The following is a 20210-nucleotide window of genomic DNA, read 5'->3' as shown; positions in this document are numbered from 1 at the left end:
GGAGACAGTATGATTTGCTGTGATTGTGGGGCCTCCTTACTTCCACTTTTCAACTCACATATCCAGGCACAGTTCATTTGGGCTGTGTCCAGTGCTTAATTTGTGCCAGGGCTTGCCAGGGCTGAGCCTCGGCACCTCTAGGCTTGGAAGTTCATAGCCCTGGCACCTCAGGGCTTGCTGCATCAGTTATGAATGTAAAAAAATTGCTTGAGCCTCAGCACCTCTTTCATTACAAATTAAACACTGGCAGCGTCCACTGATTTCCTTCTCACCTTTTTAAAGCAGTGGATACAGTCTGGAGCTCTCTGCTTGGTATCCCCTTTTGTATCTCTTTTTTGAACCTGTGACCCACCCCTGTTCCTGTTTTGTTTTTCATTGTCCCAAGCCATTCAGCTGATCCCCGTGGGTTGTGTTTTTTTAATCCTTCCCCTCTGAAGAAAGGGAGGTCTTTCCTGTTCTCATTACACAGGAATCAAACAGACGAGCGCCTTTCACCAGCACAACATTCACTTTGGGTTTTTTCTAATTTGCCTTGGTGACTGCAAAATAAGCTTTAAGACACCTGAATGGAATAGTCTCTTGCAGATGGGACTCCCACAATGCAGGTAGGTAGGCCGCTTGGAATATTTGCTATGTTCTACTTGTCACAACATTCAGTAATTCACGAAGGTCTCCCACCCATTAGTACAAATTAGCAAGGTTCTACTGGATGTGAATTGCATAAATGAGAAGCAAATACAGATGATGTATGCATACGTACATGCACACTATATATATATATATATCACTTTTTTCCACCTATAAACTACTTCTCATGATTATAACTTTTCTTCACTTTTATGTCCAAGAGTAATTTTCTGTTTCCAGAATTAAAGGGAGCATGCCAGGAAGAATATTTGCTCCTAAGAAATAATACCATCTACAGTTTATTCAAACCGCAATACTTCACAAATCCCTCTCATTCTTTCAAATTATTTACTGGAATAAACATTACAAGAGTTCAAGTGTGTTGGCCACAGGGACATAACATTTATTATCTTCTTGCTATTTGTAGCTGCTGTCTAGATGCTAGCACAGATATCACATTGTACTGAAACCAACAGAAGGGGGTATTCACAGATATAGTTCATTGCCCTTTGTCAGCTACCAGCAAAGCAACGGCACAAAAACTACTTATTCTGATGCAAAAATCTAAAAATAAATCCTGTATTGCTACATTATTTGTTAGTCAGCTGCTTTTTAATAATCTGATCATGTCCAAGAAATCCTAACTCTCATGGAAAACTGCAAGTGATGAAAAACCAATTCGTTGTACTGTACCTTCCAGTACAAATAATAAGAACCAGAGCCATTTTTCAAGGTATTCAATTATTTCAAAATACATTGATTATGAAGGACCCTAATACAGTTAAAAATATTTGTAGGCTTCATGGCACAAAAACTTGCGCAAGGCCACAGGAGCTGCACACAACTGGTTCTGCAACGGGCCACCTGATTCAGCAAGATCTCTCCCTCCTTTTGCATGTCAAGCTGTACAGAAAAACACACGCACCCCACATTGGGTAGAAGCTTATATATAAAAACCCTGGTATGCCCACATCTTGAATACTGCGTGCAGATCTGGTTGCCCCATCGGAAAAAAAAAAAGATATATTGGAATTGGAAAAGGTTCAGAAAAGGGCAACAGAAATGATTAGGGTATGGAACAGCTTCCATATGAGGAGAGATTAATAAGACTAAAACTTTCCAGTTTGGAAAAGAGACAGCTAAGGGGGGGGGGATATGAGAGAGGTCTATAAAATCATGACTGGTATGGAGAAAGTAAATAAGGAAGTGTTATTTACTCCTTCTCCTAACACGAGAACCAGGGGTCACCAAATGAAATTAATAGGCAGCAGGTTTAAAAACAAACAAAAGGAAGCATTTCTTCACACAACACACAGCCAACCTGTGGAATGTTGTGAAGGACAAGACTATAACAGGGGTCAAAAAAGAACTAGATAAGTTCATGGAGGACAGGTCCATCAGTGGCTATTAGCCAGGAAGAGCAGGGATGCAAAACCATGCTCTGAAGAGTCCCTAGCTCTGTTAGCCAGAATGGCCAACAGGGGATGAATCACTTATTGATTACCTGTTCTGTTCATTCCCTCTGAAGCACTTGGCATTGGCCATTGTCGGAAGACAGGATACTGGGCTAGATGGACCATTGGGCTGACCCAGTATGGCCATTCTTATGGTCTTAAGCTTGGGAAGCTCATATAAAGTTCCCCTTCCTGCAGGCAACAGCATGCTCACTGGAATTTATGCTTACTCCACAGTTACAGTCCTGGAAGTTATTTTAGTCCCAGACTGGAATAGATTCCCATCATGACCATGCTGGAAGTATGTGCTTGGACAGTCAAACTATAAATTATTTTTTAAAAGTTGTTTTAAAAAAACAAATATACTGGGCTTCCTGCCAGAGGAGAATTTCCCCCTTCTTTGGAAAACATACTAAGTTTGGTGGTGGGATTGTTTTGTTTTTGTTCCCTTTGGGCCATGACTTAGCAATTGGCTGTGGTCAATGAGGAGGGATATTTTAATGTCTTCAGCTTAGCTTCATGAGTGGAACTGAAATGTCAAAGTGACTGTTTGGGCAGAATCATCTCAAGGGGCTTGATTCATTGCTGCATCTGAGTTCTTCTCAGCCAAGGTACCAAGGGGGCAGAAATGACTTTATGCCTCTCTGCAACTCCACTATTTTGATGCTGTTGGGGCTGCTTTGATCCCTAGTACAAGCCAGAGCAGAGTCAGGGATGTCCTAGGTGCACTTGGTGCCTATGGCCCAAGAGTTCTTTGGTCAACAGCTCGGATTAGCTGGGGCCTGTCAGCACTTCACTCATGCCCCCTACTGACTCACTGTGACAGAACCTGTTGAGGAATGACACAGAACCTTTACACCAGCTATATGCCCTGCTGGGATTTCCCCTGATAGAGATATTCCCCATTGGTGTTATGTTTTTTCATAAGGGTTGTAGTTATTATAAGTAAAGGTAAATTCTAGAGGCAAGATAAAAGCTTTCTTGCAATGAATAAACTACTTAGGAGGGGACCACAAAAGACTTGGTACCAACATATTCATATTGAACAATGACAGGAAACAACAAATGGACGTACCAGCAAATTAAAACAAATGTTTAGGTTAAATTTACAGGGGGTCTTTTTGCCCCAATCAATTGGTGTTTGGAATCCATTGCCCATGGAGGTAAGGCAAAATACATTTTATAGGGATGCAATGGAAGGAAGACAAGAAGGCCATTTCTTAGATACTAATGGCATCTAGAAGTTTGTGTGATTAGATGGTTAATAATGTTGAATCTTGTTACAGGATTAAACTGATCGCTAAATCTGAAGTTCTGCAGGAACTTCCCCCGTCTGGTATTCTGGCAAGGACCTTGCAGGTTTTCACCTTTCTGTGGAGCATTGCACAGGAGTGATTTATTCGGATTAGGTGGACTGAAATCACCACTCTGGACAGGGAAAGAGGTGGCTTTGTGGGTTCTGGTGAACTTCAGTCTTTCCCATTATCTATTTATTAGAAATATCACTTATCATATGTAATCCTGAAACCTTAGAAAGGGCATGCATACGATTATTACCTCATCTCTCTTAGTTTGCTTTTTTCCAGTGTAGCAGTTCTTAGCCTGTAGTGGGCCATGACCCTGAAGGAGGTCACATTCCTTTATCTAAGTGATCATGGTCCTATTCTCTCCTTCTCCCAAGAAGATTTTCCTCAGCCATTTTATCACCAGCTCCTACAGCAAAAATATACAAAGTACCACGGTGCCAGTTCCTGAAGCACCTTCTCTGAAGTAGCATGGGAACCAGTGCAAAAGAATTTGCAGTTCAGCTAAGGGAGACCAGTTGCTTGTGGCTGATGTCTGGCCATGGTATGATCAAGTTTAGGAACCACCAATCCATGCATTGCCCAAATCAGATATTATGCTTTGGTTGGCCTTTGCTGTAACACAAATAAAACAGGTAAAGAACTGGAGAACAGAGTTAGTGTTCACTTCTAAAAGCACAGGAATAATCATGTTTCCTTAATCCCAGACTGCCGATAACATCAGAGACAGACTAATCACCCACCTCACAGGCTTAAGTGTTTTAATGGTTCTAAATCAATTCAATCTATGTTATCCTGATCAATGCTTCTGTTTTGATTGTATTAGGATAACAGTCTCCATCAAGCATACTCAGGCTCCCATGTGTTTTTTGGCATAATATCCAGATAGGAAAAAAACCATGCAATTAATATACTCTAGCCAATTGCTTTTATATGTCTGCCTGTCTCTGGAACAGGTACCAGAGCAACAGGAGGAAACAGACACTCACTGTTGAGCAGCTGTGGATGGCTATGTGCCTTTACACTTCAGGAGTGAGTGCACAGCAAATGGAGTGCTTCCATATCCAAGTGAAGATAGATTACTGAGCATGATTTGATTACAAGAGCAAGCAGCATAATCAACCCACATTCGTCTACGAGAGCCCTGTGCTTGCTACTCTACATGCTTTCTACTGAAGCATAAGGACACATAACTGGCCACCGTGGAGGCAAGCAAGCCAGTTAACTAATGAAAACAGAAAGACTAGAAAATACTGGGAACTGGACTGGCAGAAACACACTGCAGAATAGACAAACTTAAATCCTCCCTGTCCTTAGCCATCTCCAAGAAATACTGTCCATTCCAGTTTTGACATTATTTATCTGCATAGTGGCATAAGGATTGAAACGGCCTCATCCCGTAGCAGCTTCCGATCCAGGAGGCATCAGCACACATGACACAACAGGCAACAAAAAGAGTGTCATATGGACTTTATAGCTGAAAGGTTTCATGGAACAGGTGGGTTATTTATGAGGCAGTTTTGTTTGTTTTCTTGCATAGGTTTGCATTTTCATAGGTGAGATGCTCAAATCTAGTTACAGTTGTCCTCAGTTAAAACCTTAGGACCAGATTGTCCTTGGCCCTGGTGAGGTGGTAAGAAAACTCCCTCAAGGCCTCATCCGTCTTGGATCTCCCCCTAAGGCAGTATGACTGCACCAACGCAGAACTGTGGTTAAATGCCACAGTCTAGCCCTCAGTGTCTATTCAAAACAACTTTTCTTGAATCAGCAGCACCTCCATGCTGTAATTCAGCACTTGCTTTTGCCATTTTAAGCCAATTTATTGTAACAAACCGCATTTCACATCTGATTGTAGTATTTGTTATTTGTTTCCAATAGCATCTATAATCTGCTGGTCACTGTACAAACACAAGAGAAGGCACAATCCCCGCTGCAAAAAGCGTATATTCTAAAAAGGCAAAACAAGGAGAGGGACAGAGGAGAGAAGTAAAGGGTACAACATACAAGCAAAATAGCCAGATGGTGATCATTGGCCATGTCCTGAAAACGGGTTCTCTCTTTTTTAAAGTAGAAAGATATATAGACTGTCCTTAAGTATCCCCCAGCCTTGCCATTGTTTGTCAGTTAGTCTTGTAGATACCCCAGCAGATGTGGGTCTTCTGTAGACCCCTTACATAAGTGAAGCCAAGTTTTTCTCCACAGGATAACTTTATTAGAAGCTGAAGTTCATTATAAAGAGAACTGCAACTTCCACATCATAATGCACTAAAACAATTCAGACTTTTCATTCTACTTCACCACATCCAGATTCATAACTAGCACAAGACACTTCCCCTGCATAACACTCCTACTCCTGGGATTTTGTTCAGACCACCATGAAACTAGCCAGTGTTTTGCTTACTAACAGTAACACAATAACAGAAATAAAGTACCGGAAAGAGATGTTCAGCACGCCGACTAAATTGAGTATATTAGTTCAAAATAGTATCAAACAAAAGGGCTATAATTACCTATCATAAACAAAACAAACTATTTTATCTCTAAACCTATCTTGAATAGCAGCCTTTGGGTACAAACATCCATGAACTGTGCACTGTTTCTGAAAAAGTAATTGATACCCTACTTTTCCAACAACAACTATCATGCAGGATTTCATTTTGAATGTTTGCTATATATGGCCAGTAAGCATGTTGCAAAATGTTTTGATTAGTCATTAGGTATTCTCAGTGTTCAAAGATATTTGTTGTTGTTGTGACAATATTAGTAACAGGCTCTTAGCTCACAGCCAAAAGGACATGTAGGAGTTCCATTGAAGATGGTGCAAGTTTGGACTTTTGCTAAGGCTATACAATTTATTTTACAGAGGACCAAAACTACTGCAACCAACAGCCTCCCATTTTTAGGAAGGTACCATTAAAACAAACCTTGAGTGAGAATTAAATTTAAAACCAAGATTTGCTCAGAAAAATGTCTAGGTAATGTGATTTTTTTCACATTCCTGGGCTCTTGAACTATTTAGAGCAGTGGTTCTTAACCTGAGGTGCACGTACCCCCTGGGGGTGCGAGCTACCCTTTCTGGGGGTGCAGGACATGCCAGATTTTTTTAGAAAGTAAATCATCGAAAACACAAATTAATTACAAGCACGTAAATACAACTACTTTGTTTCATCAAACCTATGTACTTATTAACATTATACATTTTGTAACGATTACTGTAATATACAAACAAAAAATATATCTAGATTTAAAGAACTGACCTACTTCAACAATTTCTCATAAGGGGTGCAAGAACATATTTTGAGAACCAAAGGGGTGCGGGCTGCAGTAAAGGTTAAGAACCACTGGCTTAGAGCATTAGGGCTACAATAACAGAGTTGGCTGAACTGAAAGCAGCTGTATGAGCAAGAGCTTAATACACAGATGCTACATTGTATGTATATAGAAATATAACTGAGAAGTGGGTGGTTTCATATGAGCTATATACATTGGGTGGGATTTTCAGAATCTCTCATTAGCCTAACGCTGCTCCCATTGAAGTCAATGGGAGTTTTATCATTGACTTCAATGGGAGCAGAGTTAAGCCAATGTTGAACATTTTTGAAAATCCTACCCACAATGTTTTGCATTTACTCTACACAGCACCTTTCCTCCACAGACCTCCTTGATTTTACAAAGTTTGGTAAATATTCCTCTCCCGACATTACCAGACGGGAAACCTACACTCAGAAATCCAAAGAACAAAGAATCTACTCTCCTGTTTCCCAAACCCCTGCTCTCACCTCAGATTAACCAGATAATTAGCCAGATTCTGACCTCATTTAGACTGGTGTAAATCTAGAGTCATGCAAGAGAGTAATTCCAGATTTACACCAGTGAAACCAAGATCAGAGTCTGGCCAGTGTTTTTAAACATGAAAACAGCATCTAAATGCTACGTATTATTATTTCTAAGAATGCATGTTTGCAACAGAACACAAAAACAAAAGATAAGCAGCAAAGGAAAACTGAAAAGACATTAGGGCTAAAACCACATCAACTGCTTCACAGGACAAGGTCTTCAAGAAAGATTTTAAAAATGCAAAACTTTGCAAAAGCTTGGTGGAAAACGCCTTGCATCTGTAGTGACGCTGATAAGAAGAAAACACTCTCTGTGTCTGAAAAAAATGTACTTTATCCATTTCCCAAGTAGAGTAGTGCACTCTTCCATTTTGAACCTATTAGCAATGCTAGGTGTGGAAGGCAGACAATAGTGCAGCCATGACACAAGACCTGAGCCACACGTAAATCCAGGTAAGGCTTCAAAACCTTGGCTTCCTAGAAATGCATGAGCACTGCCTTCCATGTATTTAAATCTGATAAAAGAAGAGGTAAATGAGACAAATCCACGACTATTACTGAAGATGCACCCTTATGGCACAGTGACTGCATTCCATTTGTATGAGGATTTATGACCCCACTTCCTCTTTTCTCTTTCAGTGGTGTGGTTGGTTTTTTTTAAGCAGCAAGCCAGTCCAGTGGTCTAGTGGTAACAAAACACACTGCTTCCCACAGAATCAGAGTTCATGTCAAGCGCTTAACCCTTTTTCTCACTCTGGCTGGGGCAAGGAAAGCTATTGAAGCCAGGCAGCTCAGGCTCTGAGAGGGAGAACCTCACTCTAGCAGTCCTCCCCATACAGAGAGCTGAGCTGATGGACTTTGAAGAGACGACTGTCCAGCCCTCTTCTGTTTAGAACAGAATTGCTGTTAAGTGGGGCCTTATGAGATGTGGGTAAAAGAAAAAACAAAAGGGAAAGAAACAGTGTTCAGAGGACTCATTCCCTGCCCAGGAAATAAAAGTAAAATCTAAGGACTCTTACATCTATCTGGAGAAACCGATTCTGGAAAAAGGTGATTCTTCTTTTAATGCCTGTTTCACATAGAAGAAATGCATATATCATGCACTGTCAGTTTCACCCTGTGCATTGTATGAATGAGCCACCTCATCTGTCTTGAGATTTCCAACAGGCTTCTAAAGATATACAACACAAGTACACTGCACGTATGAGTGCGAGAGGGTGAGAGGCAGGGCTGTTTTTTATTTTACATTTTAATGTGTATCTGGTTTTGCAAACAGGAAACAAAGATATCAATGTACGATCTAGGAGTGGACCACAGCTAGCTGTATACCACAGTAAAATCATAGCGAGACAAGGTGGGTGAAGTAATACATTTTATAGGACCAACTTCTGTTGGTGAGAGAGGTTAGCTTTCAACCCACACAGAGCTCTTCTGCTTGCCTCGCTCACCAACAGAAGTTGGTCCAATGAAAGATATTACCTCACTCACCTTGTCCCTCTAATATCTTGGGATCATCACGGCCACATCAACAGTGCAGACAGTAAAATCATGCCAAGTAGTAATCAGTCAGGCTCTAAGTCACACTACTGCATCATGATCATGTTGGTCTGATTTCAGAGTAACAGCCGTGTTAGTCTGTATTCGCAAAAAGAAAAGGAGTACTTGTGGCACCTTAGAGACTAACCAATTTATTTGCAAAATAAATATGCAAATATGTTGGTCTGAGTGGCAGTCATTACATCTGTTTGTATGTTTCCTTGTATTGGCTTGACTAGTAAAAGTGATCATATTGTTGCAAACAAACAAAAAAACAAAATGCTGATTCATTCACTAGGAGTTGATCTATAAATGGTTTAACAGTCTTGTTGAGAAATATCAGCTGGAGGTTAAGAAAAGAGTGTAGGGAGAACAATCAAGCTATTGCTAAATGGAAGGATTCACCAAGCTTGACAGAACTGCCAATAATCCATTGGGTTATTAAAACAGCACTAACTATAACTCTGCTACAGTTATGTCTCTGGTGACATTTCTGTATACTCCCTTATATTCAGAGGGTTACAGCTCAGAGAAAGACCGCCACTGTAGGCTGAAACATGCCATACAAAGAGCTAATCATACAAGGAGTTCTATTAGATGCAGCAGGCCTGAGCCTGCTGCATTTAGGCTGCAATTTTGTTAATTTCCTCCAGAGTGGTGACATCATCTGTACCCACACTGATATGGAGAGTGTGCAGGGAGAGCAACTGCTCCAATCTATGTATCAGACCTGAATGGGAGTAAAGACAGTAGATTGTTGTTTCAGTATATCACAGTTAAATAGTATTTTGGAGGGGAGAATTCAATTTTTCCTCCCCAATATATATTAACACCTGCATGTTAGTATAACAAGTTCTGACACAAGTCTGTTCCATCAGAAAGTAATCTAGCTCACTACTCTCTTTTCTTGTTGGAGATCTTTCAGTGGTGTTGTGCTTACTCTGGTGAGACAAATCACTAAGCAACAAATAAGCCACTACAGCTGAATTGTGCATTACCTGTATTTTGAGGCAAGTGTATTGTAATGACGTTTTTATCTGCTTTTCCACTTGGAATTCCAAGTTTCCAGGGGTTCTGAGTCTGCCACCCTTTTTCAGTTTGGGTAGTAGCTTTACTCTGTGAATGGCCCCATTGAGACTGCTTGTAAAGATCTCACTAGTCAACCTGAGCAAAGGTGGCAGAATCAGCCCCAAGTTGTTTTCACATAGAATTTTTATGACTTATCTGGGCTGAAATTTAGCATAAGAAATTTGGCTCAAGAAACAAAAGTAAATAAAACAAAACATCCATTTGGGCTCATTATAAGTTCTGCAATATGAGCCAAATCCTTTTTCCTTACTTACATGGGACCTAATCCAATACTTAGTGCTTCTTAAGATTTGGTCCATCAGATGTCACACTGACTTCAGCTGGGATATCTGTGTGAACAAGATGAGCAAACTTGCTGTCATAAATAAAGCTAACAGGATTTGGCCTTAAGAGGTTTGCTGTCTGATGTGGCAAATAAGTTATTTAGGCTATTACTTGTACCATATCAAGAACTCTTTTGAACCCGGATCTTACAAACACTTACATACATGCATAGCTTTACTCAGGGATGTTGTCTCATTGAAGTTTATGGGAAAATTCACGTGAGTAAAGTTATCAACGTGTTTAACCATTTACAAGATCAGGGCCATAATGAGTATCCATAAAGGCCATGAAAATACCACTGACAGTGACACAAAAATTCCTGAAATATCGCAATTGCCCAATAGACTAAAAAGGTTACAGTTATCAAGTAACCAAAGTTTCAAAAATTGCCCTCACTATGCATTTACATGATAAACAATATTGCCTTTGAAAAAGTTTCTATGTTCTGTTGGGTAAATAATCTGTGTTTTTAAAAAATAAAAATCCTAAATACATATATTCACAATAGTGTAACAATACATGTCTTTAAAATTCCCTAGACACATATTTACATGATACCCTATTACAGTAGGCTCTGTCAATATGATGCATTTTTAAAGTCCTTAAATATATATTTACATAATCCATTCTTTTAACAGTCCTGAAATACATATTTACACAATAGACTAATCTCTCTAAAAAGCAATTGCAATCCATTGTGTCTAATCTCACACAGTTCTGTGAGGGATTTGTCTCTTTAACTTTGCCTTTTTCAATACTATCATTTAATTTAACTCATGTGAGGAAAAAATAGGATAATCGAGGGCCTAATCCTGTTCTCACTGAAGCCTCTGACACAATTCCCTATTGACTGTAAGGGGTGCAAATTTGAGCCACAAAACTGTAACGCAAAACATGAAAAACTGGTATTTAATTCTTAAATCTTTCTAGATAATGTAGATTATTCAGTGAATGATGCTTCATACTTCTATACTTTGGAATACATAAGCACAAGAAAACAAACTAAGGGTAGAATTTCCATAGTCTAAGTAATAGATTTGTCAGATACACAGCCATGGCACAAGAAAATTAATGAGCACTCTCAGAATTTGCAACCAGCCAATAGTTAATTGGTTTTAATTAGGGGTACAGTCTCCTAATCTAGGGCCTAATCCTGTTCTGAGATTAAGCATTTCTCATACTTATAGCAGATAGGGATCTTACTCATGTTAATTTTAAGGATCAGCAAACCCACATCCGATATAATTTATGGCCTTGTGATTTTTTTCCCCAATGTGAGAGTTCATTTAATGCTTATGAAGCTGAAATGATAGTAACTTCCAGCTAGAGCCATGTATTGTGTGGGCAGGTGCTGTGTGAGGGTCCCCGCATAGTTCTGCCATATGCACCTTAATTATGACCTGCACTGCAACACCACCATAAATCCAGCCTGGAAACTCTCCTGAGCACATATCACAACTTTGTTGTGGGTTTATTTCTTAAATAGGCAAAATTGCAATCGGAAATCAGAGTTTCATTTGTGACTGTCCAAAGTTTCATCACAGAGGTGAAAGTCTAGTACACTAATTCACGATACTGCCTAGGTACGTGTTAAACTGTTATTACTCCTTTCATGTATTCTCCCACTTTTCTATATTAATTTTGTAGCCATATTTCCTCCTATTGTGAGAACTTTCACTGTCTACAACTCTCTCATTTAGAGGCATGGATCAGGTTAATTGTTGAATTCATACAGAGACATGAATAATGTATATAATAAAAAACACATGGTCAGCTAGGAACAGAACATTTTTTCTCCAAAAAATAACAGAACTTTGAGGTAAATTGTAATGCTTTTGAACAAGGTGGACATACAAATGTCAACATATACCTCCTTTCCCCTATCCTTTCCCCCTCCCCACTGAATTAAGATGAGTAAGTCCCCTAGCCATTTATCAAAAGCATTACAGAGTAGCAGTAGCTGCTCAATAGTTGATGATACCATACTAGGAGTCCAATTTTCTATTCCCTCCCTGCAATTTCCCAAACATAACTATCTTCCTGAAGTGTCACATAGCATGACTCATCCCAGGGTATCGACAGACTTGGTAAAATTCAGAAAAGTTTTAAAGTTATGGTATTCTGAAAATGTTAACAAAATTGTCGCGAACTGGACTAAGATTGCACAGGACACAAACAAAAACAAAAAAGTATTTTCTCATTACTGTTGAAACCAACTCTATGGTGTTAAATCAAAAACTCACCAAAAATCCTTCTTTATGATCTTCCCTCCAAAAAGAGAGGAATATGGATCTAATCTGGTCCCATTTTAATCAATGGGAGTTTTGCCATTGGCTTCAATGGGAGTAAGACCAGGTCCAACAGTAGCACAGTTCTGACTTTACCACCTGACTCTGCAACCAAAATGGCATTTCCTGGGCATTTCATAAACAATATTGGCTAATGAGAATTAGCAGGACTGTACAGAAAAGTTAGCCTGTTAAGAATCAGTGAGCAGTCTGTTTTAAATATTATGACAGGTTTCAGAGTAGCAGCCGTGTTAGTCTGTATTCGCAAAAAGAAAAGGAGTACTTGTGGCACCTTAGAGACTAACAAATTTATTTGAGCATAAGCTTTCGTGAGCTACAGCTCACTTCATCGGATGCATTCAGTGGAAAATACAGTGGGGAGATTTATATACATAGAGAACATGAAACAATAGGTGTTACCATACACACTGTAACGAGAGTGATCACTTAAGGTGAGCTACTACCAGGAGGAGAGCGGGGCGGGGGAGGGGGGGAACCTTTTGTAGTGATAATCAAGGTGGGCCAGTTCCAGCAGTTGACAAGAAATCTGAGGAACAGTTTGGGGTAGAGGGGGGGAATAAACATGGGGAAATAGTTTTACTTTCTGTAATGACCCATCCACTCCCAGTCTCCATTCAAGCCTAAGTTAATTGTATCCAGTTTGCAAATTAATTCCAATTCAGCAGTCTCTCGTTGGAGTCTGTTTTTGAAGTTTTTTTGTTGAAGAATTGCCACTTTTAGGTCTGTAATCGAGTGACCAGAGAGATTGAAGTGTTCTCCAACTGGTTTTTGAATGTTATAATTCTTGATGTCTGATTTGTGTCCATTTATTCTTTTACGTAGAGACTGTCCAGTTTGACCAATGTACATGGCAGAGGGGCATTGCTGGCACGATGGCATAGATCACATTGGTAGATGTGCAGGTGAACGAGCCTCTGATAGTGTGGCTGATGTGATTAGGCCCTATGATGGTGTCCCCTGAATAGATATGTGGACACAGTTGGCAACGGGCTTTGTTGCAAGGATAGGTTCCTGGGTTAGTGGTTCTGTTGTGTGGTGTGTGGTTGTTGGTGAGTATTTGCTTCTCTGTGTATATAAATCTCCCCACTGTATTTTCCACTGAATGCATTCGATGAAGTGAGCTGTAGCTCACGAAAGCTTATGCTCAAATAAATTTGATAGTCTCTAAGGTGCCACAAGTACTCCTTTTTTAAATATTATGTTACAGTAATGCCATGTCTGCTAACGATGCAGCCTTGCGATAATTTTTCCTTGGATTGCTTTTTAATCTTTCTTTCGACATTACTTCAAGTGCAAGAAAAGACAGACACATCTCTGGATATTAGCTGCTCACAACATGTATGAAGACCTGGAGGCAAAACTTCAGTGAAGCTACTCTGATTTACACCAGATGAGGATTTGGTTTCGGGAGTATTTCTCTGCCAAGAATCATCAAAATATTTCAGTCCACTAAATTTAACAGCATTTGCCATGTGGTTATTTCTCTCTTGAAAGACTCCAAGAGGAAGCAGCTATGTACAAATGTAAAGTTATCTTTCCTAATTTCTCTGAAACACACATTATAGCTGAAAATAAGGCACTTAAAGTCTGCAACTTATTTCCTCTTCTTTGAATGATTACTATAAATGTAAGTCTCACTAGATGATAATCAGATCAGACATTTTAGTATTAAATGGATTTGCAAATATATATGTGTATATAGCTTTAAATGGTTGCTTATAATTACCTCATACAGTGAATAAAGTTTGTAACACATAAGCAAAGATACCAAATAATTATTTAATATGATTGTATTTATTACATAATGTTTTCATGTTCCTACCCAAAAATAATTATGCTAAAATAACATTTAAGCCACATCTACACTACCTGCCGGATCGGCGGGTAGTGATCGATCTATTGCATCTAGTGTAGATGCAATAAATCGATCCCCGCTCTGCTGTCGACTCCAGAACACCACCAGGGTGAGAGGCAGAAGCTGAGTCGACGGGGGAGTGGCAGCCGTCGATCCCGCGCAGCGAGGACACGAAGTAAGTGATTCTAAGTCGATCTAAGATACGTTGACTTCAGCTACGCTATTCTCATAGCTGAAGTTGCGTATCTTAGATCGATCTCTCCCCCCTCCCCCCGTGTAGACCAATCCTTAGATTCTTCAACACAGAATTTCATAGTGGGGAAAAAACAATAAAAAGTTACATTAAGTCTTGGATCTAGTTACCTTTCATGTGTTTTTTTCATAATTTTCCTTGCTACTGTTATTAATCATAAAATAAATGACAGTTTGAACAAATGTTTGTGTCCTCAAAATCCATATGCTCCTCCTGTTTGATCCTACAGTGAAGTTTAAATGCCTAAATTCATTTCGATAGTAAGAGAAAGAAATGTTAACACATGCAGGATCAAGACTTCACCAAAGGATCAAACAGAATATGAAGTGAGGTACTAAGGGAGAAAGTTCTTATTCAAAAAGAAATATCTGCAATAAAAAACGAATTAAACAACAGTACACAAAGTAAGTTGCTACCTTTTGAATTCTCTTCTCCCACCTCCCAAGTTTATTCCACGGTGAATAACCTCTATTAAGTCAATACAAATCAGAAAAATTCAGTCATACCTGAACTCTTTGTACTTATGTACTGCAGTGGTGTCCAAAGAGTTATTGATTTATCTGACATACCATACACAGTGGAAGCCCTAGATAAAATGGACCAAATTTAGATAATTTATAAGGTTCAAATCCATTGAAGTTAGTGGAATTGCGCTCACTTATATCATATTTGAATTTGGCCAGTGAATTAAGAAATGATGGGAGATTCAGCCTTGAAGTGCCTGCCACCTGCCTGTTGAAGTGTAAATACCACAAAGGGAGAAGAACTGTTTTAGTACATAGGTATTACTAGTAATGGGATGAAATTTAAGAGAATATGTAGTCTGACTCTCAAGAAAAAGTAATGATAGTGATGTCTATTAGTCTTTGGAACTCTAAAACCAGGGGAAAGATTAGTAAATGTACAATAGGATCACTTTTGCATTGGCAGGGAAATGGACTAGATGATCTAAGACAGAGGTGGGCACACTACGGCCCACGGGCCACATCCGGCCCGCAGGACCATCCTGCCCGGCCCCTGAGCTCCCGGCCAGGGAGGCTAGCCCCCAGCCCCTCCCCCGCTCCCCCCCATCCCCCGCAGCCTCAGCGTGCTGCGCTGCCAGCGCTCTGGTCTGCCGCTCTTGCCGGGCAGCGCAGCAGCGTGGCTGGCTCCGGCATGGTAAGCGGGCAGGGAGCAAGGGGTCCTGGGGGGGCAGTCAGGGGACAGGGAGCAGGGAGCAGTTGGATGGGGTGGAGGTTTGGGGGGGGGTCAGGGGACAGGGGGTGGTTGGATAGGTGTGGGAGTCCCAAGGGGCCTGTGAGGGGTCGGGGGTGTGGATAGGGGTAGGGGCAGTCAGGGTACAGGGAGAAGGAGAGGTTGGATAGGGGGTGGGGTCCTGGGGGGCAGTTAGGGGTGGGGGTCCCAGGAGGGAGGTCAGGGGACAAGGAGTGGGGGGGTTGGATGGGTCAGGGATTCTGAGGGGGGCAGCCAGGGGGCGGGAAGTGGGAGGGGACAGATAGGGGGCGGGGGCCAGGCTGTTTGGGGAGGCACAGCCTTCCCTACCCAGCCCTCCATATAGTTTTGCAACCCCGATGTGGCCCTTGGGCCAAAAAGTTTGCCCACCCCTGATCTAAGAGGTAAGATTCTACAGGGTGATGTTTATTGAACCGTACTTTTGATGCATATTTTTAAATAGTGGTGTCTCATTTTGCACCTGCAGTTTCTGAGACACAACTGCACAGGCACTTTGAAAGTGCACTTTAGGTGACTGATTTAGAGAAACAAGCAGATTTTACATATCTAACCAACCTAAATTATTATTAATATTTATTTGCATTATGATTGTACCTAAGAACCTCAATCAAGGACGTTGAGCTAGGCTACAAACAAATAACAAAGACAACAGTCACTGCCTCAGAGGACTTGCTCCCTGCCATTTGCAGATGTAAAAAAAAAAAAGGGGGGAGGACTAACTCAAGGTGAATTGAAAATAATAAAGATTGGCCCATATATATATATATATCCTCTCATCAATGTTACTTACGAAAATATTGTCTGAAACAAGATTTTTTAAATTCTGTATTCTCCTCCCCCAGACCATTTCTTCAGTGATGTTATAATCTAAGGTTTATTTCACTATTAGTTACTATGGAAATAACTGTGACGGCACAAACACATAATTTTGGCATTGCTAATGGCCTAATCCTGCACCACTGAGGTCAGTGGGAGTTCTGCCATTGGTTTCAACAAGAACAAGAATTAGTCCAGTGACAGATGTGAGTGATTTATTATAAAAATAAAAGCTCTCTCATTGTTTTGCTTTTTAAAAACTCAGTATTAAGCTATGATGGGAAAGCAAGTGCTCAGGAATTTCTTTGTTTTTCACTTTCAGTGGCAATCTTCTCTATGAGATGATCCAACACCAGACCAAAGTATGGGGGGAGGAGGCCCCGCAGGCGGGTAACTGCTGTTTTACACATGGAAAAATTGTATTCCATTTCATCTTGATATCTTTCCACTGGAAGATAGCAACTGAAAGATTTTTATTTTTTTTCCTGAGGGAACAGGTATTTCCCTTTCACACTGAAAAAAATCTCTGCTGGAGAGAGAGCCGTGATAAAGTCAGCATCACTGTTCTTGATAAACCCTTCCTATTTTCTCCATTCTGGGGGCAAGAAACCACATTTCTCTGTCGCAAGCTTACAGCTCTTCTAGGGAAGAATGAATCCTATTACCTGGATTTAGAAAGCTAATAAGCAGCTTGCTTCCAAGGATGATCTTATAGTCCCTTCATGTGTATGCAGAGAAACAATATGGCTAAAAAGATGTACTGTATTTTTTAGAAGAGGATGACCCCAATCCCACCCAAAAAAAAGTCTGCATGTTTACTAAAGCCTTTTATCAAGCTATGTTCACTCCAATAGCCATCCAGACACTGTCCAGTATCTTGGCTTTCCATCAGCCATTCCAAATCTAGTAACCCATCATCAGTTAGAGAACGTGTTAGCTCAGAGGGAGAAGGAGACAGCTAATAAGCTGTCCAGGGAGCCTGCAGTCTGCTGTCAGCCAGGAATCTGACTTAAGATATCTCTTTTAAGGCATTCAATTGATGCCAGAAGTCAATGGATTTAAGCTTTTGAGAAAGGTTTGCCTCTGTCATTTATAAAATAATAAAACCAACAGTGGTCTGGTGAAGTAGGGTTCCAAGAAGAGAGGCTAAGGGCACCTACTCCTTCAAAAAAAATATTAATGGGCAGGTAAATAGCCAACTATTAGCAGAGTCAGAAAAAACAACTGAGATGGTGAGTGACTATTATAGCAATTTCATGTAGAAGCATACAATGTTGCAGATCCTGAATTTAGAAGGTTTTGCACTATTTCATAGTATAAGGCCAGTAAGGTAGAAAGATTAATTCAAACTTGCTTTGCTTCACTATAAGATTAAAGTAATTATTTCTGATGACTGCTTAGGAGGCACATGCTACATAGTACCTCTAAGAAAATAAGCACATGCAAACAGAGAGATTAAAAAAAGAAAAAATGATGATGAATGTGAAATTGCTAAAACAGCAAATATTCTCGTTATTATATTTCAATTTGTAGTTCTGAAAAATTACAAATTGAAATACAAGACATTTTTCCAAATGCATTTTTCCATATAACTACAGGTAGTAGTATCATGCTAAAGGACTGCAGATGTTCCAAAGTAACATGTTTTTAAAATGAAGCTAAAACAATGTTGTGTGATAACACAATACAGTTTCCAAGTCTTCTTTCCATTTATTTTCAAAGCAGAGCTTTCCTGATTACAAGCGAGGGAATTTTATGCTGCACTTACAGGAGTATGAATTCTATCTACCAGCTGTTTTCCCACATCTAAATACTCTGTTTCTGTGATCCTTCAGATGAGTGTTCTATCTGCTTTTCTATGCATTGGAGACTATTACCACTGAAGTTAACTGCAAAACTATTGACTTCTCTGGATCAGGCTCTATGAGGAGTTAAATAACTTCAGAGGTATTAGTCAATATTTTGGAAACATAAATTTCTTCCCTGGAGTTCTATGATTTCTGGTGAGGGTTTTCCCCCTGAGAGGTTTGTTTATATCACCCTTTCTGCAAAGAATTCCTTGGTTTGCTTAGACTCATCCTGCAAACCTTTCTCAGGCAAAACACCCACTACTGGGGAAGCACTAAAGGATCAGGTGCTTGTTCAGGCTACCATTCACTTCCCTGAAGGAAAACTAACCAGCTGTGGTCCTTCAGGGCCTCAGCGTAAATAACTCAAATTGTCAATTTTTGATTAAACAGATATAGTTATAAAGTTTTAGTCCACAAAGGTAAATCATAAAATTGGGTTTTCTGAGTTATAGCCATGTCACACAATATGCATGTTACACCAAAGCAATAGTTTTATTTTCCATGTATGTCCCTTAGTGTAAATGATCTCTGAGTGTGACCAGCCTGCTGGGATGCAGAGAAAAGGAGGCTTGTTTCTAAGAGGCTTCTGCTCATTCTGCAGATTAAAGAGGGAAATATTTTGCCATGGAAATCTCACGCATAATTGGAACAGGAAAACTGCACTTGGTTTTATGGAGACGCCTTTAAACAGATTAAGGAGCCTGCTAAACCTTCTCTTCTGCCGCAAATGAATTAGCTACTCAGGAGCAATTAAAGCAGCGCTCAAGCACGGAGATAAAGTTGTGCCCCCCGGTGACCTTCTGCTGGAGGAAGCGACGTTTCGGCTGGCAGGACTCGGGCAAGGAGACAAGCGGCTCGCTGAGTCCCAGTACACCGGCTCCAGGCTCTGCACCTCCAACCACAGCATCCTTCTGTCCAGAACTCCCCTATGCCCCAAATCAGACCACTGCGAAGCCACCCAGTGCCAGCGCCCTGTATCCGCACCCCCGGAATCCTACTACCTCTGCACCCCGAATCGCACCCCCGTCACCCCTACCCTGTGTGCACAACCCCGCACCCCCAGCTCCAAAATATTGTCCACACGCGCCCACCACTCCAACCCGAATCCAATGCTCCAGCCCCAGCCCCGTGCTCCCCTCCCCAGCACACCACCTGCCCCAAAGCCAACCCCCTCCCCCGCCGCCCAATCCCAGGCTCCGGATCCCCCCTAAACTGAGCACCCTGCACCGCCGCCCGAGGGCATCTGCCCCTGCCCCAGGCCACCTGCCCCTGCCCCGCTCCCTGCAGCAGACGCTCGGACCGCTGCGCCCCAGACAAGCCCCCCAGAGCCGGCGATGCACCTGCTCCGGCCCCGGGGGGCAGAGGCGGCTTTCCGAAGAGTTCTGGCCCCCGCTCGCCCGCAGCCCTGCGCCCACCGAGCCGCAACTTTCCCACCTCCCCGAGGAGGCTGCAACAAGCCCCCCCCCCCCCCAGCCGCGGGGAGGGAGCTGCTCCCAAGCCCCTTTCCCCCCGCGCCAGGGGCAGGCAGGAGAGCCCCAGCCCCTTCGCTGCGGGCGGGGGGCGCCGAGGGGGCCCAGCCCCCGGGAGCTGCCGAGGGAAACAAACTCTTGCGGCGTCGGCGGCGGCTGTTCACTTGCTGGAGCCGCGATGTAAACAGGCCAGACGGAGGCTCCGGCTCGCCCCATCCCCATGCACCGAGCGCCCGCTCAGCCCGGCGCCCCTTT

At 41.5% G+C, this 20210-nt stretch overlaps 1 protein-coding gene and 1 long non-coding RNA gene across 4 annotated transcripts in view; one reads left to right on the top strand and one right to left on the bottom strand.

Annotated features, from left to right (window-relative positions):
• The window catches only part of LOC141992918 (uncharacterized), a 64266-nt gene extending 50443 nt beyond the window's left edge, over nucleotides 1-13823 (top strand). Inside the window, exon 3 of the long non-coding RNA XR_012640690.1 lies at nucleotides 13771-13823. This is a non-coding gene — a long non-coding RNA (uncharacterized LOC141992918). The remainder of the gene's footprint in view (nucleotides 1-13770) is intronic.
• SLC44A5 (solute carrier family 44 member 5) overlaps nucleotides 1-20210 on the bottom strand; it is a 181215-nt gene that overhangs the window by 160661 nt on the left and 344 nt on the right. The gene's annotated exons all lie outside the window — the stretch shown is intronic.

Source organism: Natator depressus, chromosome 8 (genome assembly GCF_965152275.1).
Source record: "Natator depressus isolate rNatDep1 chromosome 8, rNatDep2.hap1, whole genome shotgun sequence".
Classification (NCBI taxonomy): domain Eukaryota; kingdom Metazoa; phylum Chordata; order Testudines; family Cheloniidae; genus Natator; species Natator depressus.
The sequence above is the reverse complement of the archived record's forward strand: the minus strand, read 5'-3'. Positions and strand labels throughout refer to the sequence as shown.